General features: G+C 42.4%; 1 non-coding gene and 1 pseudogene across 1 annotated transcript; both read right to left on the reverse strand.

Moving 5' to 3' along the window:
- Positions 1-3,051: 3,051 nt before the first annotated feature.
- LOC123460421 lies at positions 3,052-3,154 on the reverse strand. The gene has a single exon (XR_006636986.1). It is a non-coding gene; the product is annotated as a U6 spliceosomal RNA (small nuclear RNA).
- A 62-nt stretch (positions 3,155-3,216) lies between these two features.
- On the reverse strand, positions 3,217-24,673 carry LOC101608596 (annotated as a pseudogene).
- Between the last annotated feature and the right edge of the window lie 1,462 nt (positions 24,674-26,135).

Here is a 26,135-nt window from a genome sequence, read left to right on the forward strand (position 1 = left end):
GCAGGACTGGGTGCCACGTCCAGCTGTTTTACACGGGAACTGGAGGTTTGAATTGGTTGTCTCAGGTCCTCCTGCTTGTGCAGAAAGTTCACTTAACAACTGAGCCATCTCCACCACTCTTTTGCAAGAAATAGTTTAAAATTGACTGTATCTCATTAGAAACTTTGAGGGAAGAAAAGTAGATGGAAAAAACAAACAAACAAACAAACATGCTGCCCCTGGCCCATTCTCATTCTCTCTCTCTCCCTTTTTGCTCATTTTTTCTCTCTCTCTCTCTCTCAAACACACACACACACACACACACACACACACACACACATTATTAATAGGTTCAGCTTACTAAGTTTATTCTTATCTCTCATGTACATAAGTCGAGGATTGTAATTCTTCTTATATGCTTGGGAAGAAAGTTTAGGTGTAATATTAAGAATGTTAGCTGGGCATGGTGGCTTTTAATCCCAGCACTTGCAAGGAAGAGGTAAGAGGATCACTGTGAGTTCAAGGCCACCCTGAGACTACATAGTAAATTCCAGGTCAGCCTCAGCTAAAGTGAGACCCTACCTTGAACAAATTGAGAAAAAAAGCAAACAAACAAAAAGAATAGTAATTTAAGGCTGGAAAGATGGCGTAATGGTTAAGGCTCTTGCCTGCAAAGTCTAAGGACCCAGGTTTGATTCCCCAGTACCAGGTAAACCAGATGCACAAGGTGGTGAGTTGCATCTGGAGTTTGTTTGCAGTGGCTAGAGGCCCTGGTGTGCCCACTCGCTACCTACCTCTTTCTCTTTCTGTATCTCTCTCTCAAAAAAAAAAAACCAAAAACTTTTAAAAAAAGAATGTTAATTTAATAAATTTCTACCTTCCAAATGAAATAAAATTTATCCCTACCATTACTATTTTATGTTTGTTATTTATTTATATATTTGTGAGAGAGAGAGAGAGAGAGAGAGAGAGCGAGGCGAGAGAGCCTCCTGTCACTGCAAATGAACTCCAGACACATGCACCACTACGTGCATCTAGCTTTACATGGGTACTGGGGAATTGAACCTGAGCCATCTCAGGTTTTGCAAGCAAATGCCCTTAACCACTGAGTATTCTCTCCAACTCCTATCTGGTTTGCATTGAATTATATGAGTAAATAAGGAGGGTTTAAATATATACATAAGCTCCTACATGAAAATCAACAGTCTGGTGAGAGTGAAACAAACCCTCACATGCTCACAGACATAGACACTTACTGGCTCAAGAGTGAGAAAATGACTAATATGGTTTCAGGGGGAAGAGAAGCCATTATGCCAGGCACAATCTGCTTCTTAGCTGTGAATAGGAGAAATGGGTGAATGCAAAATGGTGTCCTCCAAGACAGTCCCAAATGTCTATAATTAATATGCCCTTCATCCTGCCTACTGCTGAGAACCCAACACTTCTCTCTGTTCTATGCAATGAAAGTAAGATCCTTCCAAAGTGAAGAAATGGTGGAAGAAGTCTCTCTCTCTCTCTCTCTCTCTTCCCCCTTACACACACACACACAGTACACCAGTACCCAGCACTGAGCATTCCCAAGCTGAGTGCATTTGTTCCCTCGGGAACCATGCATGCTGCATAGGCAGAAGGAAACTAGAGCTGGCCATCCTATCAACCCCATTATTTTATGTTCCCCAAATCCCTAGGCCCAAATTCTGGCAAATTGGAGCAGTAGAAATTCAGCTCTCACTCTGAAAGTTGGATCTTTCCCTCCCTGACAGTCTCCCTTAGTTCAGAATCTCAGCTGCTGTGAATGGTCTTGCATCTCCTATGAAAACCTATCAGGCAGTAGCAGATATGAGTATGTGAAAGTTATAGTGTGTTTTCCCTAAGGATATCTGAACTAAAGCTTTATATCGAATTACTTAATAATAGTTCTTTCTTCCTGATGAAAGAATTCCATGTGTCAATGAATAGGTAGGAAAGATCTATTTGGGGGTAAGACAAGAGGACTTGCTTAAATTCTCTAAATTATGTACCAAATGTAGGGAGCCTTTGGCCAAGATTCTTTTCAAATGCTAGAACAATGAGGATTGTGTTTTTAATATTGATCATTCCCTTAATGTCACTAAGGGCCTCTTCTTTCTCCAACTTAGAGCAACACAGAGTTTTAACAACTTACAGAAAAATCATTCAAATTACTATGGGCCTTGAATAAAATAGAGTATCTTTTCTAGGGTGGAAAGAGGGGATTGGTTTGTTGTTGCTATTTGTTTGTTTGTTTGATTTGGTTTGGTTTTTCAAGGTAGGGTTTCACTCTAGCACAGACAGACCTGGAATTCACTATGTGGACTCAGGATGGCCTCGAACTCATGGAAGTCCTTCTACCTCTGCCTCCCAAGAGCTGGGATTAAAGGTGTGTGCCACCACCCCTGGCTTTGTGATTATTTTTTAGTGATGCCAGAAGAATTTAGGAAGGGTATCATGAGTGAATTACAAATTCATTTTGTAACCAATACACTCACAGAGAATTGAAGCATCTTAATCAGTGCTGTCTAGCAGAACTGCAGTGATGCAAATGTTCTGTGACTTTGCTGTCCAATAGGGAGCCACTAGCTCCTTGTGACTATTGTTTTGCATGTATGTGTGTGATGTACATGCATGTGTGAATGTGTTAGTATGTATGGGGCACACACATGTATGTGGCGGCACGTGTGTGTGTATAGGTAAGAGGCAACATCAGCTAACTTTCTCAGTCTTTCTGCACTTGATTTATTTTCTCCTGGGGTTATTTAACCAAAGCATTCAGTAAAAGCTGTACAGAGGATGACTCCATCTTCTCAAGTGTTTCTCCTTTGCATTTGTCCTTTTCCTTCCCTACTTGGAGAGTTTTGGCTTTCTGTTCCAGGATCTTCTTTATCCAGTTTTTTTAAATCTGCTGATAACCACCTTGCTAGTGTGAATGCTCACATGGACAGTTGTGCCATTAGCCCTTTGCCTCTGTACCTGCTCAGTAAAGATGTCATATTTCTTCCCATAAACCTGGACTACTTTGCTAATCTGTTGACCTTGATCATGTCCTTGCATGCTGAAAATATGGACCACTTCACAAATTTGCATGTCATCCTTGCACAGGGGCCGTGCTAATCTTGTCTGTATCATTCCCGTTTTTGTATACGTGCTGCAGAAGCAAATACTCTCCACTTTATTTTTTTTTTCAGGCTTAATTCACTTTTGTTTTTCTGTATAAAATCCCTATGTGGTAGCCACAGGTGGAGCCTGCGTCCTCTGCACTGAGTCTCTGGTGTGGGTTTTCACAAGATGGTCAGTGACTTCCTGGTAGGGAGACTTGGTGAGCACAGTCTCTTTCCAGAGGTCGGGGGTCAGAGAGCTGTAGGTCTTGGAGGTGGCATCAAAGGTGGCCTTGGCAAAGTTGCCCAGGGTGGCAGTGCAGCCCCTGGCTGAAGTGTAGCAGTCGTCAGTACCAGCCATCAGCAGCAGCCTCTTGGGCACAGGGATAAGGCCCCCAGCACAGGGCCACAGCGGCCTGTCACCTTTCAGGGGACTGTGTGGGTGTGCCCATCTTGTTCCCCCAGTAGCCTCTCTCCACACAGTGGAGAGCTTGGCCAAGATGATGACCCTCAGATAGCGGTGGCTGCCTCCTTAGAGCACTGGACACCCAGGCTGACGTGATCATTGTAGTCCTCAATGGCGACAAAAGCCTTGAACCTAGTAGGCTGGCCAGCGTGAGTCTGCTTCTGCCCTGGCCCGATCTTCAGAACCTCATCCTTAAGGGACACGCCCAGGAAGAAGTCAATAATCTCAGACTCAGACTCAGGGACAACAGATGGATGTCCTCCAGGGATTTGATCTTCATGTTCTTGACCAGGCGTCCCAGTTTGGTGACGGAAATCCTCTCCATGTCTTTGGCTTTGCCTCCACGAGCCCCATGGCCTCAGCCCCCACCATGGCCAAGCCCATGCCCACGACAGTAGCTTGGAGGGAGACCCCTGCGAAACCTCCAGGGAAGCCACTATGGCTTCCCAGGCCCGACAGGTCCTCCACGCCTTCCTGCTACATGGATCTCACCTACCATTTGGTGTTTTCCAGGGAAAAAGCAGCTCCACTTTATTTTTTTCTAATATTATTTATTTATTTGAGATAAAAAGAGAGGAAGATAGAGAGAGAGACAGGGAGAGAAAGAATGGGCTCACCAGGGCCTCCAGCCACTGCAAACGAACTCCAGATGCATGTGCCACCTTGTGCATCTGGATTAAGTGGGTCCTGGGGAATCAAACCTGGGTCCACTGGCTTTGCAGGCAAGTGCCTCAATCACTAAACTTTCTCTCCAGTCCCTCCACTTTATTTTTTGAGAAGGATCTCTCACTGAACCCAGAGCTCACTGATTCTGGTAGACTAGCTCGCCAGCAGGCCTCAGAGATTTGCTTGTCTCCATCTTCCTAGTGTTGGGATTACAGGCACTCCCTGACTCTTCCTCCCCAGAGCTTGAACTATAGGTTCACACTCCAATGAAAGAAAAGAAGGAAGATAAGAGGGAGGGAGGGAGGGAAGAAGAAAAGAAGGAAGGAAGACAGGAAAGACAGGTCAGAAATATGGCGCTTGAAATTCTGAAACTAAATTTTAAATTTTTGTTAATTTTCACAAATTCAATTACATGTGGATAACAAACATCATATTAGATAGCACAGTTGTAGATGGTTCTTTATAGAGATTGTGTCAATGCCATATGCATTATTCTGTTCCTAACAAGGTGAACATATCCAAGTAGAATAATTATGTCTCTAATATCTGTAGAATAATGTAATGATACTACATTAGCAGCCTAATATTGGCACTGGCAAACCAGAAAATCTATAGCATAGCATGGAAACCCTGTGTGAAGAAATGGGACAAACCATACTGCTATTTAAATTAGGCCCCAGTCTGTCCCTCAAATGATTCAAATAAAATCAGCTTAATGCTTTTTATGTTTCCCTAAGTTTGTTTACTGGAGTTTTTCATGTTTCTATGTTACAAAATACTTCCCTTCCCACTCCACTCCCCCCCCCCCCAAATCTCCTATAACCAAAGATGAAGCCACCTGTTTTAAACTAATGGAATTAAAAGAAGAGTGTGTTTATTGTCCATTGTTCCTGAGCCAGGCCTTTGGGGTCTTTCCAAGAAGTAACTAGCATATCTGTTATAAAGAAGTGGAATTATACTGTATCTAAAGGCTCTTTGTGAGATATTTGGTCCCATCTACAAGCTCTTTGTTAAAAAAGAATCTCTCTCTGTTATTTCACTTGCTCACTCTTCTGATATGTTTCGATTTAAAATGAAAAAGTAAGGAGAAAGGTAAGCGGCTTGTGAGAGTTTGCCCTTCATTTCTGAGCTGACTGAAACACTGGGGGACCCAACCCCTGCCTTCACCTCTTTTGAAATAGTTGTTTGCCACAACCCCAGTTTCCAGTTTCTTCTTTTCCAAAACCAGTGAACCTCACTAGCTGAAGAGGTTACTTGCAGGAGAAGATAGGAAGATTCACGGCTCACCCTCCTAAGGTGTACACCCACCGACACGTAGAGAAGATAATTCATTAAAAGTTGCAAAAATCGGGCTGGAGAGATGGCTTTTGAGTTAAGCGCTTGCCTGTGAAGCCTAAGGACCCCGGTTCGAGGCTCAGTTCCCCAGGTCCCACATAAGCCATTTGCACAATGTGGCACGTGCATCTGGAGTTTGTTTGCAGTGGCTGGAGGCCCTGGTGTGCCCATTCTCTCTCTCTCTCTTTTTACATATATATGTATGTATATGTATGTGTGTGTGTGTGTGTATATATATATATATATATATATATATATATATATATATATATATATATCTTCCTCTTTCTGTCTCTCTGTCTGTCACTCTTAAATAAATAAATAAAAGTAAACAAAAAATGTATTAAAAAAGTTGCAAAAGTCATACTTATTTCTAGAGGCTTTTTTTTTTCTTTGAGCAAGTGTCAGAGTCTCCTGCCACTTCTGAACTCCAGACGGTGCACCACTTTGTGAATCTAGCTTTATGTGGGCTCTGGGAAATTAAACTTGGGACATCAGGTTTGAAAACCATCTCTCCAGCCCCTTATATTTTCCTTCGTTGCAGATAACTGAGGGACCTAGAAAAGAATCCAGAGGCCTGGCGGCCTGGAGAAGGGTCCCAGGAGGCTGGGGCTTAAGAAGTTCACACAATCTCAAGTCCTTGGACAGAGCACTTAGTTTCCTGCGTTTCTAAGGAGGTTGTTGGGAAACTAAGGACTGTATTAAAGCAAATATACTTGTTTTACAACAATAGACATTGCAAGCTTTAAGTTTTACCAGCCAGGTCAAATGAGCTAATGGGTGAAATAGTGGCTTGTCTATTGTGGGGGAAACCAGCTGCTCTCTAATTGGACTAGAGTCCTGCTCCATGGGAGGGACTACATGCCTGGTACTGAAAACCTAATCAAAAGCCTATGGTGGGGGGAGATCATGAACCCTAGGGGAGTAACACCTGCTATTGTCTGGCTAAATGCATATGTTAGCTCACCAAACTGCCCTGTAAGCATTTCTATTAATGTTCATACCCATGTATTAATGCTACTCTCACTTTTGTTTAGAGAAGTTTCTCTTTTCAGGTGGCAATGACCACTGGGGTGACTCAAAGGGCACCATAGTGCTGAGAAGTGATAGAGGAGTGTTTGGCAATGAGACATCTCTATCACACCTTCCAAGGCTCAGGGTCCATTGTGGAAGAGGTGGCGGAAAGACTATAAGAGCCAGAGAAATGGCAGGACTGCTTACAAGACTATCTTCCAGACACAAAATGATCCAAATATCCATGACCTTACAGTGTCTGGTACTACCTACACAGGACCCTCATAATAGGAGGAAAAGATGACATCAAAATAAAAGAAGGACTAATTGAGAGGGGGAGGGGATATGATGGAAGATGGGCATGTGAAAGGGAGAGTGGGAGAGGGGAGGAAATTACCATGGTTTATTGTGTATAATTATGGAAGTTGTCAATAAAAAACTATTTAAAACATTTTTTAGGTAATAGCCTAAAAGTAGGTAATGGGTGATTATGGTCAATTCCTAATCAGGAGCCCAGAGAAGGAAATCCATATTTGGATCTTGTCTCATAGATTGTAAGCTCACTGTTGCCTTCAATAATTGGCTTACTTTCTCTTCTTTCCCCACCCCTCAAATCTATGATATACTTTTTTAAAAATTTTTTATTTATTTATTTGAGAGCAACAGACACAGAGAGAAAGACAGATAGAGGGAGAGAGAGAGAATGGGCGCGCCAGGGCTTCCAGCCTCTGCAAACGAACTCCAGACGCGTGCGCCCCCTTGTGCATCTGGCTAACGTGGGACCTGGGGAACAGAGCCTCGAACCGGGGTCCTTAGGCTTCACAGGCAAGCGCTTAACCGCTAAGCCATTTCTCCAGCCCTATGATATACTTTTGAGCCTGGCTTTCCATCACTGTATTTGACCAAAAGTTGTTCCTGGTTTCAGTCTTATATAATCTCCTTATTTTGAAACTGAGAAAACAAAAAGCAGCCAAAGGTTTGTTAAAGGCCAACCAGTTGTCATTAGAACTCCTGACCTATAACTTACTTTATAAGCCACTAGGTTTTTATTTCTAAATAGCAGCCAAGCTCCTATCTGTTCTCTACTTCCTTCTCCTTTTTCTAATGATATGATAAAGGCTGAAGACTTGCTTGCCCATTTAGTCATGCCAGTGAGTGCCCCATTCCCTAGTGCCCTTTCACACCTGCACCCACAAATCCTTCCCACCCACCCAGGTGCACTTCCTCACTGATAGGGAGGCCCCACTCCCTGTGTCTTCCCCCACATGCACTTCATCCACTCATCCAGGCTCACCATCCTACCACTGCTGCAGGGACACCCTCCTTCTGCGTGCCCCTTCCTGGCTTTCCATGAGTGAACACACATCACTCCATGTATCCCTAGAACACCCACTATGCTGCAACACCTTATGAAGCCCCACAGCCCATTTGTGAGGTCTTCATTCACTGCCTATGTTAGTTCACACTCTACTTGTGAGTTCAGCCCTGATTCTAGCTCTCCTAATCCCTCTTCTATCCTGGCTGCTACCTAGTATGAACCCTAGCATTCTTTTTAAAAAAATGCATATAACACCTTTTAAAAAAATCTATTTAGTTATTTGCAAGCAGAAAGAGATATAGACAGATAGAGAGAATGGGTGCACCAGGGCCTCCAGCTGCTGCATATAAACTCCAGACACATGAACCACTTTGAGCATCTGGCTCTACATGGGTACTGGGGAATCAAACCTGGGTCATTAGGCTTTGCAGGCAAGTGCCTTAACTGCTGAGCCATCTCTCCAGTCCAACCCCAGCATTCTTGATAAATGGAATGTCAGCAGATGGGAAAACCTCAATGCAAAACAAGTAACACCAACAACAAAAGCAATATATCATCACAAAGAATTCCCTGTCCCATTGTGGAGGCCTCTCATGAGAGCTACTTAGAAGGAATTCCAGAAAATGAATTCAAAAGCATTATTATGAGATATACAATACCTTACAGATGAAATGAATGAACATTTGAATGAAATCCAAAAGAACACAAGCATCTGAAGGATTTCAATAACCACCTGTTGCAGTTACCTTCATGCTGCTAGCAGAAAGCACTCCACCAAAAGCAGATGATGGGAGGAAAGGGTTCATTTTGGCTTATAGGCTTCAGGGGAAGCTCCATGATGGCAGGGGAAAACATGGCATGAGCAGAGGTTGGACATCGCCTCCTTGCCAACATCAGATGGACCACAGCAACAGGAGAGTGTGCCAAACACTGGCAAGGGGAGGCTGGCTATAACACCCATAAGCCCACCTCCAACAATACACTGCCTCCAGGAGGCTCCAATTCCCAAGTTGCCACCAGATGGGGAGCTAGCACTTAGAACACATGAATTTATGAGAGACATCTAATTCAAACCACCACATTCCATCCTTGGCCCCCATAAACTCACAGCCATCCATGATGGAAAATGTAATGCTTATACAGTCCAACTTTAAAAGTCTGCATACTTTTTATCAACACCAATGCTCTGCAAACATCCCCATAGTCCAGAGTTTCTTAACTCTTAACTATGAAACCAAAAATCATAATGGTACAGAATAAACATTCACACTGCAAAAGATGACATTGGGTACAACAAGGAAAGATTGAACCAGTACAGTATCTAAAACAAACATGGCAAATAATCGAGTTCCTTAGCTCCAAGTTTGACAAGTCTAACCAGTGACAAATTCTGGAGTTCCAATTCCACCCCTCCAGCTGGGATGCTCATAACCCAGGTGTTATTGTTAATGTGTTGTCAGCTTGATCTGTTTACTAATCCACAGAAATCCCTTTCAGGTGGGTCTCTGAGGTTGCTTCCAGGAAGGATTAACTGAAGAAGGATGTCTTTCCCCCAAAGTGAGCCCTTTTCCCAGAGTGGGTGGCCCCTCTCAGATGGGAACTTTACATAAGGAAGCTATGGATGAAATGAGCCCCCTTCCTTGGCTACCAGAGCTGCTTGCTGCCTTCTGGGATAGACTGAATACCAGCGCAGACTGAAGACCACATGGATCAAAAACCTCAGGAAGCCTCCAGGCCTTCAGTGCCGGATGGAGACTGCTGTGGCACCTGGCCACGTGGACTGAGCAGCTATCCGGTTCCTTGATTCTTGAGCCTGCAATTGCTATTAGACTACCATAAGCTAATCTAATAAATTCCCTGTTTAATATAATTCATTTTAGCAGTTCTGTTCCTCTTGAGAACTCTGAGTAATACAGATTTTGGTAGCAGAAGTAGTTCTAGAGAAACAAAATTGTAAAGATGGATTTCTCTAGTGGGCTTGGTGCTATCTGGGGTTGGCTTTTCAACTTCAGTGCTACTAAAGGCCCTACTGGTAATAAGGAGAGCACTAATAATCCATGGTGTGCACTATTTAAAGAACTGCGAGAGATAGATGTATTTGGTGATCCTGAATCATGTCTTGTGAAGAGCAAGAAATTTAATGACTTTGTATTTAAAACATTTGAATATTTGAGGCAGAGTAAGACAAATGATGACGTTTGCTGGTTGCTTCTAGCATCACTGGACAAACTACTGTGGGAACAACAGAAGCTCAAGAAGGAAAATTCCAAGCTTAAGATCCACACACATGATCTGAAGGTTTCTAAGGGTGCCCTGGAAGAGAGTCTCCTCTCTAGCCAGAACAGGACTCAAATTGCAGAAAACCAAACTCCAGCTCTCATTGTAAGATTAGCTAACTTGCAACATAAACTGACATCCCAGCTTCACCAGCTGTGGTGGTTTGATTCAGATGTCCCCCATAAACTTAGGTGCTCTGGCTGCTAGGTTTACAGCTGATGGACATTTGGGAATTAACATCTCCTGGAGGCAGTGTATTTTGGGGGTCAGACTTATGGGTATTATAGCCAGTGTCCCCTTGCCAGTGTTTGGCACACTCTCTTGTTGCTATTGTCCACCTGATGTTGGCCAGGGGGTGATGTCCACTCTCTGCTCATGCCATCATTTTACCCTGCCATTGTGGAGCTTCCCCTCAAGTTTGTAAGCCAAAATAAGCCTCTTTTTCCCCACAAGCTGCTCTTGGTTGGGATTTCTTTTTTTTTTTTTTTAAGATTTATTTTTATTTATTTATTAGATACAGAGAAAGAGAAATAGAGTGTGAGAATGGGTGTGCCAGGGCTTCTAGCCACTGTAAACAAACTCCAGACATATGCACCACCATGTGCATCTGGCTTATGTGGGACCTGGAGAATAGAACCTGGGTCCTTAGGCTTTGCAGGTATGTGCCTTAACCACTAAGCAATCTCTCTAGCCCCTTGGTTGGGATTTCTACCAATAATGCAAACCTGTCTGCAACACTGTTTGGAAAAGAGTGGGAACCTGTGACTTGGGATGATGATGTGTGGGAAGACCCTGATGAATCTGGGGACATTAAACTCTCAGGCTCGGAAGTTGTTTTGCATGAAAATGTGACCTCCCCTCCCTCAGCAGCAGTTGTATCCCCACCTCCACACCCTTGCCTGAGGGAATTCATCCCTCTTTGTCTGAGGAGTCAGCAGGAGGTGCTGGTGCTTCTCAGTTCCCACCCATCTTTGCCTAAAGGTGAGATAGAAAATGTGACACAAGAGGAAGTGAGGTATACCCCTAAAGAACTTCAGTTTTCTAACTTGTACAGGCAGAAGCATGGGGAAAATGTGTGGGAATGGGTTTTAAGAGTATGGGATGATGGAAGAATGAACATAAGATTAGATCAGGCTGAATTTACTGAAATGGGCCTATTGCGCAGAGATTTTACATTTAATACTGCAACTCATGCAGTTGAAAAAGGTGCCAAGAGTTTATTTGATTGGTTGGCTGAAGTATGGAGCCAAAGATGGCCTACTGTGAATGAGCTCAAGCTGCCTGATAGCCCTCAGCTCAATGTTGATGAAGGGATTAAAAAGTTCAGAGAATTTGGAATGCTGGAGTGGATTTGCCATGTAAATTCATTCTTGCCCCCACATTGGGAACATCCAGAAGATGTGCCCTTCACTAAGACTATATGAAACAGATTTGTGAGGGAAGCACCAGCATACTTAAGGTACCCAATCATGGATCTCAGGGTAACAAGGGCCAAATGGCAAATGTTGAATCACCAAAGGCGAGGTGAGCATGTTTTTCATAATAGACATGCACATAAAGATATGACTCATATAGACCTTTGGCACGGGCTGATTAATCATAGTGTTCCCAAAAGTCAAATAGATAAGAAGCCTACTGAGTTCCTGCTTGATCTATATCAGCAGAAAAGTTCCAGAGCAAAGGAACATAAAGCTACTTTGAATTATAGCAACAGAGAATCAAAGACATTTTTTTTTTGTTGTTGTTTTGTTTTACAAGGTAGGGTCTCACTCTAGCCCAGGCTGACCTGGAATTCACTATGGAGTCTCAGGGTGGCCTTGAACTCTCGGTGATCCTACTACCTCTGCCTCCTGAGTGCTGGGATTAAAGGCGTGCACCACCACACCCGGCTTTCAAGGGCTCTTAATCAGTTTCCAGACTTGAGCCAGTTTACAGGTCCTGAGTCCCTTGATTGAAGGGGTGGCTGGGTACCCTCAAGGAAGGACCTTTCTACAACCCCCAAAAGTTTCAATATTAAGTTTACTCCTATCCTTCCCCAAAGGAAACTGGTCTTTTGCTAGGGTAACTGTACACTGGGGAAAAGGTAATAATCAGACCTTTTGGGATTTACCAGACACTGGCTCTGAATTGATGATGATTCCAGAATACCCCCAAAAAGCATCATGGCCCTCCAGTTAAAGTAGGTGCCTATGGAGATCAGGTGATCAATGGAGTTTTGGCAAATGTTAGACTGACAATGGGTCCCCGAACTCACCCTGTGGTAATTTTCCCAGTCCCAGAATGTATAAGTTGGATAGATACACTTAGGCGTTGGCAGAACCCCCACATTGGTTCCCTGACTTGTGGTGTGAGGGCTATTATGGTTGGAAAGGCCAACTGGAAGCCATTGAGGTTCCCACAACTGGGGAAAATAGTGAACCAAAAACAGTATTGCACCTCTGGGGGGATTACAGAAATTAATGCCAATATAAAGGACTTGAAGGATTCAGGGGTGGTGGTTCCCACCACATCTCCCTTTAACTCTCCTATTTTGCCTGTTTAGTAGACAGATCCTGGAGAATGACGGTGGATTATTTGAAACTTAATCCGGTGGTGACTCCAATTGCAGCTGCTATACCAGATGTGGTTTCTTTACTTGAGCAGATTAACACATCTCCTGGTACCTGGTATGCAGCTATTGATCTTGTGAATACTTTCTTCTCCATACCTGTCCATAAGGATCACCAGAAGCAATTTGCCTTCAGCTGACAAGGTCAGCAGTACACCTTTACTGTTTTACCTCAAGGTTATATTAACGCTCCAGCCCTGTGTCATAGCTTAGTTTGCAGGGACCTTGATCGCCTGTCCCTTCCACAGGGTGTCACATTGGTCCATTATATTGATGACATAATGCTAATTGGATCAAATGAGCAGGAGGTGGTGACCACTCTGGAATTGCTGGTACAGCATATGTGCATCAGGGGATGGGAAATAAATCCATCCAAAATTCAAGGACCTTCCACCTCAGTGAAATTTCTAGGAGTTCAGTGGTGTGGGGCATGCAGGGATATTCCTTCTAAGGTGAAGGATAAGTTGTTGCAACTGGTGCCTCCTATCTCTAAGAAAGAAGCACAACCTCTGGTGAGCCTATTTGGGTTTTGGAGACAGTACATTCCTCATTTGGGTGCCTTACTCTGTCCCATATACCAAGTGGCTTGGAAAGCTACTAGTTTTCAGTGGGGCCCAGAACAAGATAAGGCTCTTCAACAGGTCCAGCCTGCTGTTCAGGCTGCTCTGCCCCGTGGGCCATATGATCCAGCAGATCTGATGGTACTTGAGGTGTCAGTGGCAGATAGGGATGCTTTCTGGAGCCTTTGGTAGGCCCCCATAGGTGAATCACAATGGAGGCCCTTCGGATTTTGGAGCAAGGCCCTACAGACAATTATTCTCCCTTTGAGAGACAGCCCTTGGCCTGCTATTGGGCCTTTGTGGAAACTAAACGTTTGACAATAGGCCATCAAGTTACTATGTGACCCGAGCTGCCATTATGAGCTGGGTGCTATCTGACCCACCAGGCCATAAAGTTGGACATGCACAGCAGCAGCTATCATCAAATGGAACTGGTATATATGTGACTGGGCTCAAACAGGCCCTGAAGGCACAAGTAGGGTACATGAGGAAGTTGCCTAAATGCCTATGGTTTCTACTTCTGTTACAATGCCTTCTATCCCCAAGCATGCACCTATGACATCATGGGATGTGCCCTATGATCAACTGACTGAGGAGGAGAGGACAAGGACATGGTTTACAGATGGTTCAGCACATTCAGTGGGCACCTCCCAGAAGTGGACAGCTGCATCATTAGAGCCCCTTTCTGGGAAACTCTGAAGGACTGTGGTGAAGGGAAGTCTTCACACTAGGCAGAACTTTGAGCAGTGCACATGGTTGTGCAATTTCCTTGGGAAAAAAAAGGCCAGATGTGTAGTTGTACACTGATTCGTGGGCTGTGACCAGTGGTTTAGCTGGATGGTCCAAGATTTAGAAGGAGTACAACTCAAAATTGGTGAGAAGGACATTTGGGGAAGGTATATGTGGATAGAACTCTCTGAATGGGAAAAGGATATAAAGGTACTTGTGTCCCATGTTAATGCTCATCAGAAGGTGACCTTATCAAAGGATGACTTTAACAACCAAGTAGAAAAGCTGACCCATTCTGTGGATAGTGGTCATCCTCTTCCCTTAGCCATTCCTGTCATTGCCCAATGGGCCCATGAAAAATGTGGCCATGGTAGCTGAGATGCAGGTTATGCATTGGCCCAACAACATGGACTTCCACTAACTAAGGCTGACCTGGCTATGGCTACTGGTGAGTGCCAAATTTGCCAGCATCACAGACCAACTCTGAGCCCCCGATATGGTAGCATTCCTTGGGGTGACCAGTCAGCAACCTGGTGGCAGGTTGACTACATTGGACCACTTCCATCATGGAGAGGGCAGTGTTTTGTCCTTACTGGAATAGACACTTATTCAGGGTATGCATTTGCCTTTCCTGCATATAGTGCTTCTGCCAAAACTATCATCCATGGGCTTACAGAATGCCTTATCCACCATCATGGCATTCCACACAGCATTGCTTCTGACCAAGGAACTCTCTACAGCAGTGTCTTCAACACATGACTCTCTCCAAAAGACAGATCAAGCAAACAAAAAATAAACAGAGAAACATTGGAGCTAAATGGTATCAGAGAGCAAATGGACCTAACAGATGTGTGCAGAAAATTCCACCCCAAAATTATTGAAGATACACATTCTTCTCAGCAGTCCAGGGGACTTCCTCTAAAACAGGTCACATATTAGGACACAAAACAAGTCACAACAAATTTAGGAAAATCAAAATAACCTCTTTTATTTTATCTGACCATAATGCCATTAAGCTAGAGATTAACAAATAAAACTACAGAAAGTATCCAAACTCCAGGAGTTTAAACAATACACTGTTGAATAATGAATGGGCCACAGAAGAAATCAAGAAGGATATCAAAAGATCTTTGAATTGAGTGGAAATTATCATCCAACATACTGAAACATATTCAAGACTAACAAGTACTTGTACAAGATTGACAAATATGTCACCAAACTAACCAAAAGGTGGCCCTAAGAGGAAATTTTATTACTTTAAGAGTTTACTTTAAAAAAGCAAAAGGGCCTGGAATGGAACACTTCAAAGTCTAAAAAACTATGGCTTCCAACCTAAGCTACTCTACCTAGCAAAAGTATCCCTCATAATAGACAGTGAAAGGAAATTTTTCCATGAAAAAAGTCAACTCTATGATTATGTGAACACAAAGCCAAACCTACAGAGAATACTTCAAGGAATACTCCGTGCAGGAGAGTCAAACAACCAATCTCAAAAGCCAACAAGAAGATCATAATAACCAAAAATAGATCAGGCTCAAAAAAATATAAAACACAAAGAAGTACCAAACCCTATAAAGTACCTCATCGTAGCAGGGATTAATTTGAACCTCACAGTAATAACCTTAAATAGTAATGGTCTTAACTCACCCATCAAAAAACACAAGTTATACTCTCACTTTTGGTTAGAGAAAAAGCTTCTCTTGTCAGATGGCAGTGACCTTGAGATGACTCAGAAGACACCAGAGTGCTGAGAAGGAGTGGCAGAGGAGTGTTCAGCACTGCAATATCTCTATCACGCCTTCCAAGGCTCAGGGTCCATTGCAGAAGAGGTGGCAGAAAGAATGTAAGAGCCAAAGGAAGGGTAGGACTCCTTACAACATGCTCCTGGATCTTACAACATGGCCTGGATCTCCATGACCTCACAGTGCCTGACACTACCTCCACAGGACCATCATAATAGGAGGAAAATAACATGACATCAAAATAAAAAAGAGACTGATTGAGGGGGGGAGAGGATATGACAGAGAGTGGAGTTTCAAAGGGGAAAGTGGGAGATGGAGGGAATTACCATGGGACATTGTTTACAATTATGGAAGTTGTCAGTAAAGCATGCCTCCAAAAAATCAGGAAAATTGAAGTGACTGCCTGCATCATGTCAGATCACAATGCTTTAAAGCTAGAAATCAACAATTTCTTTTTTGATTTCTTCCACAATTCATTCCACTCAAAGCTAAACAGCACACTTTTAAACAATGAATGAGTGGCAGAAATCAAAAAAGAAATTGTAAAATTCCTAGAATTGAATGATAATTAAAATACAACCTACTAAAACTTATGGGACACAAGGAAGACAGTCTTAAAAGTAGGAATTTTATAGCACTAAATGTCTTCATAACAAAGACAGAGAGATCCCAAATTACTAACCTAACTGTCCACCTAAAGGCACTGGAAAGACAAGAAGAATACAACCTAAGAGCCCCAGATGGAAAGGCCAATTTGATCAAGCAAAAAAAGAGAAGTCTCAAACTTACAAAATCAGGAATAAAAAAGGAGAGAGCACAACAGACATCAATGAAATTAGAAGAATCATCAGGACATACTTCCAAAACTTCTACTCCACAAAATTAAATAAGCTGGACAAAATGGATGAATTCCTAGACACATGCCACCTACCAAAACTAAACTCAGAGCAGAGTAATCTCCTAAACAAGCCTATCACATCCATGGAGATTGAAAAGGTAATCAAAAACCTCCCCCAAAAGAAAAGTCCAGGACTGGATGGCTTCTCAGTTGAATTCTATCAAACCCTCATTGAAGAACTGAAACCAATTTTTCTCAAACTGTTTTGCATAACTGGAGACTAGTGAATCCTCCCCAACTCCTTTTATGAAGCTAACATCACCCTAATACCAAAACCAGACAGAGATGCAACAAGAAAACTATAGGCCTATATCCTTAATGAATTAGATGCAAAGATCCTGAACAAAATCCTTGCAAACTGAACTCAACAATACATCAAAAGCATTATCCACTTTTGTCAAGTATGCTTCATCCCAGGAATGCAGGGATGGTTCAACATATGAAAATCATTAATGTAATATACTACATAAATAAACTTAACCATAAGAACCACATGATCATGTCAATTGATACAGAGAAGGCCTTTGACAAAATACAACACCACTTCATGATCAAAATGCTGGAAGGAATAGGCATGGAGGGTTTATATCTCAAGACAAAGAGGATACATATAAAGCACCCAAATCCCAAATAATACTTAATGTGGAAAGACTCAAGGAGTTCCCACTGAGATTGGGAACAAGACAGGGGTGCCACTCTCACCACTGTTCTTCAATATAGTACTAAAAGTACTAGCCCAAGCAATAAGACAGGAGAAAGAAATAAAAGCGATTCAAATTGGAAAGGGAGAAGTCAAGTTAGCCCTATTTGCAGATGACATGATCCTATACATAAGTGACCCAAAAGTCTCCATCTCAAAACTCCTAAAGGTGATTAATTCCTTCAATAAAGTGGGGGGATAAAATATCAATGCACAGAAGTCAGTAGCCTTCTTATATGCAAAGGACAAATATACAGATAAAGAAATCAATGAGGCTATCCCATTTTCAATAGTAATAAAACAAATTAAATACCTTGAAATAACACTAACTAAGGATGTGAAAGACCTATGTAATTAAAACATAAAAACACTGAAGAAAGAAATCAAGGAGGACTTGAGAAGATGTAAAGACCTCCCATGCTCCTCGATAGTTGAATTAATATTGTGAAAATGGCAATTCTACCAAAAGCAATATAATGCAATATCAATAAAGATAGTAGCATCATTCTTCACAGAGATTGAAAAAATGATCTCAACATTCATATGGAATGGCAGAAGGCCTCAGATATCCAAACATATCCTCAGAAAAAGAAAGAAAGATAGAAAGAAAGAAAGGAAGGAAGGAAGAAAGAAAGAAAGAAAGAAAGAAAGAAAGAAAGAAAGAAAGAAAGAAAGAAAGACCTCTGGACACTTGATCTAAAGCTATATTACAAAGCCATAGTAACAAAAACAGCATGGTACTGGCATAAGAACAGAAACACAGGCCAATATAACAGAATTGAAGACTCAGACCTTAGGACAAGTAACTACAACTACTTGATCTTTGACAAAGCAGCTAATAATGTAGACTGGCAAAAAGACAACATCTTCAACAAATGGTGTTGGACAAATTGGATGACCATATGTAGAAAAATGAAACTAGACCACTCATTTTTCCATACACAAAAATCAAGTCCAAATGGATTAAAGGCATCAATATAAGACCTGAAACTCTTCTCTTACTGGAAGAAAAAATAGGAGGCACTCTCCATGATATAGGCATGGGAAAAACTTTCTAAAAAAAACCCCAGTAGCTCAGGAAATTAAACAATCACTCAACCAATGTGATCTCATCAAGCTAAAAAAACTTTTGCACAGACAAAAGTTTTTGCCCAGACACACCATAAGCAGAGCCAATAGATTACTCATGGAAAGGAAGAAAATCCTCATCAGTTATACCACTGACAGAAACCTAATATCTAGAAGCTACAAAAATTAAAAAAAAAATCAAACAATGCACTCCAAAAGTGGGGCAGGGAACTGAATAGGGAGTTCTCAGAGGAAGAATTACCAATGGTTAACACACACTTAAGAAAGTGTTCAACATACATAACCAATAGGGAAATGCAAATTTAAACATGAGAGTCCACCTAGCTAAGAACTGGAATCAACCCAGGTGCCCATCATTGGATGAATGGATAATAAAGTTGTGGTACATTTACGCAATGGAATTCTACTCAATAGTAAGAAAAAAAATGATACAATATACAATTAATAAAACCACAGTAGTATGCCCCCACCTAGTCCTTAGGTCCCCAGCCACAGACTGTAGGTATAGGCCAGGCTGTCAGCACTAGGTATATATACATATCAGAAAAGCTACTGATGTTTTTCTATGTTAATTTTGTATCCTGCTGCTTTGCTAAGTGTATATAAGCCCTAGGAGTTTTCTGGCAGAGTCTTTAGAATCCATTATGCATCTCTTAACATGATGTTGGTCATAGGACTATAGTTTCATTAATTGGACAGCATGACCAACTACCTTCTAAATACATAAGTTTGTTTTCATGAATTGGCACTTCTAGCCACCTCAAACACAGAAGTTTCTTTATGCAAAAGGTAGAGGTGAATACAGAGATGCACAGGTGGCGAACGTACCAAGAATAAGCAACTAGTTTGTGCTTAGCCCTAAACATGGCATCTAAAACAAATCCTCTAAGGTTCTAGGAACCTCATGGATGAGGGGCAGAAAGAATATAAGAGCAGGGGGATGGGAAGTGGGGCTCAGAATGCTTTTTTGGGTACAGTAAGTCCATTACATTCCTAAACACATGGCAGATGTGGTTTCCTATGCATGACTGACACTGTCAATATTTCATCATACATGATGGAGGAGTCCATGAGACCCTGAACCTACCAGAGTAAACAGTGGAAACTAATGATTGCTGGGAGAGGGAAAATCATGTTCCTTAATGTTGTGGTCACTAAAAAAAATCTCATTCTCCAGTAAAGAATTTCCCATCCATGATTATGTAAGCAACCCTAATTTAAATGAGTGGGCAAAAATAAATCAATCAACAAAATAAAATAAATAAGGCATGAAAGTGGGTTGGGCATATAATGGGAAGAAAAGGGTTTTAGTGAGCTGGGAAGAGAAGGGAATTGGGAGGAATGGGATCAAACTGCATTTTACATATGTATGAAAGTGTCAAAATTTAAAAATAGGGCTGAAGGGCTGGAGAGATGGCTTAGTGGTTAAGCGCTTGCCTGTGAAGCCTAAGGACCCCTGTTCGAGGCTCGGTTCCCCAGGTCCCACGTTAGCCAGATGCACAAGGGGGCGCACGCGTCTGGAGTTCGTTTGCAGGGGCTGGAAGCCCTGGCGCGCCCATTCTCTCTCTCTCCCTCTATCTGTCTTTCTCTCTGTGTCTGTTGCTCTCAAATAAATAAATAAATAAAAATTAAAAAAAAATAGGGCTGAAGAGATTGCTCAGTGGTTAAGGTGCTTGCCAGCAAAATCTAACAACCCAAGTTCAATTCCCCAGGATTCACATAAAGCCAGATGCCTTAAGTGGTGCATGAATCTGGAATTCGTTTGCAACAGGTAGAGGCACAGCATGCTCCTTCTCTCTGTCTCGTGTGTGTGTGTGTGTGTGTGTGTGTGTGTGTGTGTCTGTCTGTCTGTCTGTCTGTCTCTCTTTCCCTCTCTGCTTGCAAATAAGTAAAAAAAATATTTTTTTAAATAAATTTTAAAACATTAAGGACTCTAAGTAATTTGTGCTATAAATATACAGCCCTAGGGACCTTGGAATAGCCCTGTTCTATGCCTTGTTGGAGTGATGCTTCAATTCAACAAATATTTACCCAATGCCTATTATGTCCAAGCCTTACTACTAGGTGTGGCTTCAGTAGATAAGAACAACAAACATAGTTGTAGCTACAATTTTCTTCTAAAGGGCTATTTCATCTCTACCCCACACAGAGGACACGGGAGACTCATTCATGTATTTCTCTAACACAGTCCTGTCAGCCCATGTACAAGTCCTTCTTTTTGTAATGGCTAATCACAGGTTTCTCATTTTCTTTTATAACTTCCTGGAGTCCTTTCTCGTGGTTTAGGTTCTGTGAAAGGAATGCACCATGTCACAGGAACTCTTGCACAGCAGCAGTGCGTGTAGATGAGGGAAAAGTGACTGTTAGAGTTTGGGTCTGGCTGTAGGCCTGACTTGGAGGGTGATAATTCTGGTATGAAGGAAAAGACACTACAAGAGATAGATCTCATCCAGCCCTTCTCTCTCTTCAGACCTTGCCCCTCCACTTCCTCACCTTTCTTCCCGCCCTCCCCAACCCCATTCTAGAACAAGTCACCCTCACTTCTTTGCCTGGAGTTTCAAAACAAGCATCTCAGCAGCCTGTGACCCTTCTTTCCCCATCTATGGTTGTCTCACTAAGCTCTTTTCTCCATTTTTGCCCTTGGAGCAACCTCTCAAAAAATGTGTTGCTCCCTGGTGAGCATGGGTAATGACCCAAATGATGAATGGGGCCTGCAGGGCCGCACACAGAGAAGTTTTCTCCCACCCCCTTAGCTTCTCTGCTCTTTGTGGGCCACCCACAATGACAGAACCACCAGCCTGCTGCCCTCCGTCTATACGCCTAACCCTAGTGTCTGCTCCACTTCCCTCTCTCCGGTGTTCAGCTCAAATGCCACTTCTTCAAGGAAGACTTCCTTAATGCCCAGATGACATTGTTTATTACAGCTACAATTGTGCAATGAGATGTTTAAAGACTGTTTCCCTAGTGAAAATGCAAGCTTGTGAATTCAGGGAACCTGGCTGCCTTATTTACTGCTTTATTCTGTCCAGTGCAGAGTACAAGATGAGAGGATCAAATTTGCTCCTCCAGTTTACAGCTAGGCCTAAGTTTCAGTTTCTTGGGGAAGCAGGCAAGACTTCTGGGAAAAACCATGAACAAGGGGCTGTTAATCAACAGTAACCCTGACATGTGGCTGGGGAAGATAGCCACCCAGGGGCCTGAGTCAGTTCCTGCAATACCTCTGGACTATGTCCAGAAAAAGGACTTGCCTGAGATAGCAGCCTCCAGGGCTGAATCAGTTCCTGAAAAGTCTCTAAAACATGTCTAAACATGTCCAAGGATGGTAAAATCTGAGCCATAGCCAATGAAAGGTGTACAAATGTAACTGCTGCTTGCTTAACCAATCACATTAGAAGATGACCTAATCCTCCTAAAATTCCCCTAGCTGTGCTTAAAAGGGGCCTGCATGCTCCTCTCAGGGTCACCATTCTGTATGAACGGTTGACCCCCACATGTTGGCTGATTCTGCAGAATAAACGCTCCTTGCTTTTACATACTATTTGAGTCCCGGGTCTTTCTTCAGCAATTCTCAGAGCCTTACAAAGGTAGGGCTCATTGAATGAGTGTTGCATGAGTGGTCACACTCATGTCACAAAGGTACACATGGCCTTGCCCTTGATGAATCATGGCTTCTAAAGCAGAAAGAACCCTGTATTTTTTTTTTATTTCTTTGACAATTGATCTTTAATTAATTTAGTTATTTTATTTATTTAAGAGAGAGAGAGAGAGAGGAAGATAAAGAGAGGGAGAATGGGCATGCCAGGACCTTTCACCACTACACACCAACTCCAGACACAGTGCTACCATGTGCCTCCAGCTTACATGTGTTCTGGGGAATCGAACTTGGGTCTTTTGGCTTTGCAGACAAGTGCCTTATCCACTAAGCCATCTCTCAAGGCCTGCATTGTTTTCTATTGTTAGGTTGATTGAATGCTGGTTTGTTTGGGTTTTGTTTATTCGTTTGAGGCAGGGTCTCACAATGTAGCCCTGGCTGGCCTGGAAGTCACTATGTACATGAGGCTGGCCTCAAACTTGCAGTGATCCTCCTGCCTCAGCCTGCTGAGGGCTAGGATTGCAGTCAGGCTCCACAAGTGATGCATTCACATTTTCTTTCCAAAGGGTGAGAATGAACTCTTAGGTAGAATCTCAAATGGCAGTTGGAGCCACATCAGCCTTCCTACAGGGCATCCTGTCCTTTCCCTCTGCCTTCATGGAAGCCACCCACTGTCTTGAGTGACAAGACAAGTTCCCATTCTCAGTCTGCTGAAAGAAGCTGCCACAAGGCCTCAGCACAAGCCCCTTTCTCTCTGACAGGTCACCTAATCTTGTCAGAGCTTCTCTCTTCTTTTGTCTACTGTTCGGCAGCTGTGTTTTGGCTTTGCATGGTAGTTCTCCTGATACCCATCTGCTGAGCCTACTAAACTCTCTCTGAAAGTGTGCTGAACTGATAAGAGTGTCAGATCACCTTTGTCTCTTCCACATGAAGCACAGCGTTAGTGTTTATTAAGTGACATTGACCTCATTCATTAGCAGAGGAACAGGGTGACCAGGGTAAATAAAGTCTTCTAGACTTACCATTTCCATTCATAAATTCCATATGTTTCCCCTTCAGTTCCACCAAAAAGTACAGGAGCTGAAACATCTTTTGTTTTTTGCCCTTCTTATGAAAGATTCCCCAAATCACTGAGAAAGAAGGAAGGAGTAAGGATGAATATAAAAAAGGAAAACAAATTCAATACTACCAACAAGTATATATGGGGCATAGTGTAGGTTTACAATCCACAGCTCTTCCTCAAATCAGCTGACAAGTTTAAAGTGCCAGTGGCTTCTGACAAAAGACATCTGCTAAAACTGATATCTGAAGAAAACAAAGATAAAAGAAGGAAAAGCAACTGCTTTTGTAATGATAACTAAACTTGCCATAGGGTTAATTCTAGGAGGGCAGTACAGTTGATTGAATGCATGGTAGTGAAAATTATCTTCCTTAGTGTATACATTTCTAAAAATACTATGTTCTCTAACCAAACAGAAAGACCTGGAAATTTCTACTCTACCTAGCAGAAAGACCTTTAAGGAAATCAGATTATCATCACTAGCAAGTTGTGTTACATTATGGGAACTCTTGTTTCAGATTTAAAAATAGAAAACCTTTCAAGGCAACTTCCTTTTCGTAAGTTAGTCCTCTGGAGCCAATCATGTGGTCAAGGGACAGACACGGTCAGGCCACAACTCCGGTGAGAAGTTAGGCTGACCAGTGCTATTCCTCTCGTTGTAAAGATGGCTCCGAGAAGTTGAGTAATTTGCCTCAGATCACATAACTAGTAGTAAAATTTCAAAGTCCTTGCTTTTTATACTCACTGAATCCTTTGCGTCATAATTTTGTTGTTGTTTGTTTTTCAAGGTTGGTTTTCACTCTAGTTCAGGCTGACCCGGAATTCACTATGGAGTCTCAGGGTGGCCTTGAACTCACAGTAATCCTCCTACCTCTGGCTCCCAAGTGCTGGGATTAAAGGTGTGCACCACCACACCTGGCTCATCTCAATTTTCATCCTGCTATAAAGTTAGGGAATTTAATTATGTGACTTCAGGTTGCCTCCTGGATTCTTCAGCACTGGGCCACTGTGGGCCTATGATCTGCAAGAGCTGCAGGAGAAAGGGCCTTCCTTTCCTACTCCGCTGAGAATCTCGCTCCCCTCCCCTTCCTTCCCTCCTTCCACTAAGTCGCTTTTTGAAATCAGGGCCCAAGCTAAATAAAGTCCTCATAGCATATCTCCTGGTATTTGGTAAGCCTCTTTGAATCTATAGTCCTCACCTCCTCCATATTGGGCTGCTGTTGTTGCAAGCCATATGTAAAAGCAGCCAGCTGTTCATCCTCAAGAGTCTCACATGCCTGGGTTTTGTCCATCACCTTTCAGTGGCATCAAATGATCTTTCTCTCTTTCCTTTATCACTTATAAACTACACATCAGGTCCAGAGGTTTGACTAAATTCAGTTCTGATTTAAAAAAAAAATTTGTTTTTGCAACAAAACCTCCTAAGTGGCAACAAGTACTTCCATGGATCAGTAGTGATGTCTGATTGTCTTTTTTGTGAGGTGAGCAGTAGTTGATGACAATGCCTGCTTCCAACATTTCCACCATTAACACTTTCTGAAATTTTATCAATAATGTGGTCATTAAAAGACCCAGGTTTGATTCCCCAGGCCAGATGCACAAGGTGTAGCATGTGTCTGAAGTTCACTTACAGTGGTTGAAGGCCCTGGTACACCCATTTTATCTATCTATCTATCTATCTGTCTATCTATCCACCTGTCTGTCTGTTTTTCTATCTACCTACCTACCTGCCTATCATCTATCTGCCTCTCCCTCTCAAATAAGTAAATAAATAAAATATTTTAAAATAATAATTATTATAATTGATGTGAGATATAGTTGATTATGTAAATTAACTACATACATTGTCATACTACAAAAATTGTTATGAATTACAGATGTCTGTGATATTACCTTCTACAACAGCTCTCTTGCCTAAAATTTGGTATCCCCATCCCAGCCACCACCCCACATGGCTATGGCCAGACTTCAGAACTTACATGATCTTACCACCCTGGTCACATTTGACAGATCCAGGGACAGGCACCTGACATACACCAGTAAAGTCAGAGACCTTCGTCTGGATTTTCAAATTGGAATCAAGAAAGCAAGTTGTCCATGTGGTTGTTAAAGACACTGACCAAGGTAGCTGTGGATGCCTGTATTTTCCACTCCATGAGGAAATACTATCTGTAGTGAGAGTGGAGGCGACCAGCATGGAGAATAGAGCAGCTCATAGACATGTGAATAAATTAACATCTATTTTTTGGTATCTTTTTTTATTATTATTATTTATTTGAGAGCGATAGACACAGAGAGAAAGACAGATAGAGGGAGAGAGAGAGAATGGGCACGCCAGGGCTTCCAGCCTCTGCAAACGAACTCCAGATGCGTGTGCCCCCTTGTACATCTGGCTAACGTGGGACCTGGGGAACCGAGCCTCGAACCGGGGTCCTTAGGCTTCACAGGCAAGCGCTTAACTGCTAAGCCATCTCTCCAGCCCTATTTTTTGGTATCTTGTTTAGAGCTATGGATCAAACCCAGAGCTTCACACTGGCTAAGTATGTGTTCTACCATTGAGCTACACTCACAGCTCCAGAAACTGACATCTTAGTAATTCTCACAACACTAGTGGAGCATAGGAATTACAGGATTATAGAAAACATTGATCAAATTCTGTTTGGGTTAGATTTATTTCACATTTGTCGATGAGCATATATAGCATACCTCCATTTAATTTAAATTTTTCCATTAGCCAGATCTTCAAGAAAATTAAAAGAAATGTGAAATTTTAACACTTGTTTTGTAAAAGTTATTTTTTAATTACATATGCAATTTTAAATTTTCTACTGGCTACATTTGAAAAAAATATGTACATGCTGGGCATGGTGGTGCACGCCTTTAATCCCAGCACTCAGGAGGCAGAGGTAGGAGGATCGCTGTGAGTTCAAGGCCACCCTGAGGCTACATAGTGAATTCTAAGTCAGCCTGGGCTATAGCAAGACCCTAC

Source organism: Jaculus jaculus, chromosome 4 (genome assembly GCF_020740685.1).
Source record: "Jaculus jaculus isolate mJacJac1 chromosome 4, mJacJac1.mat.Y.cur, whole genome shotgun sequence".
Lineage (NCBI taxonomy): Eukaryota > Metazoa > Chordata > Mammalia > Rodentia > Dipodidae > Jaculus > Jaculus jaculus.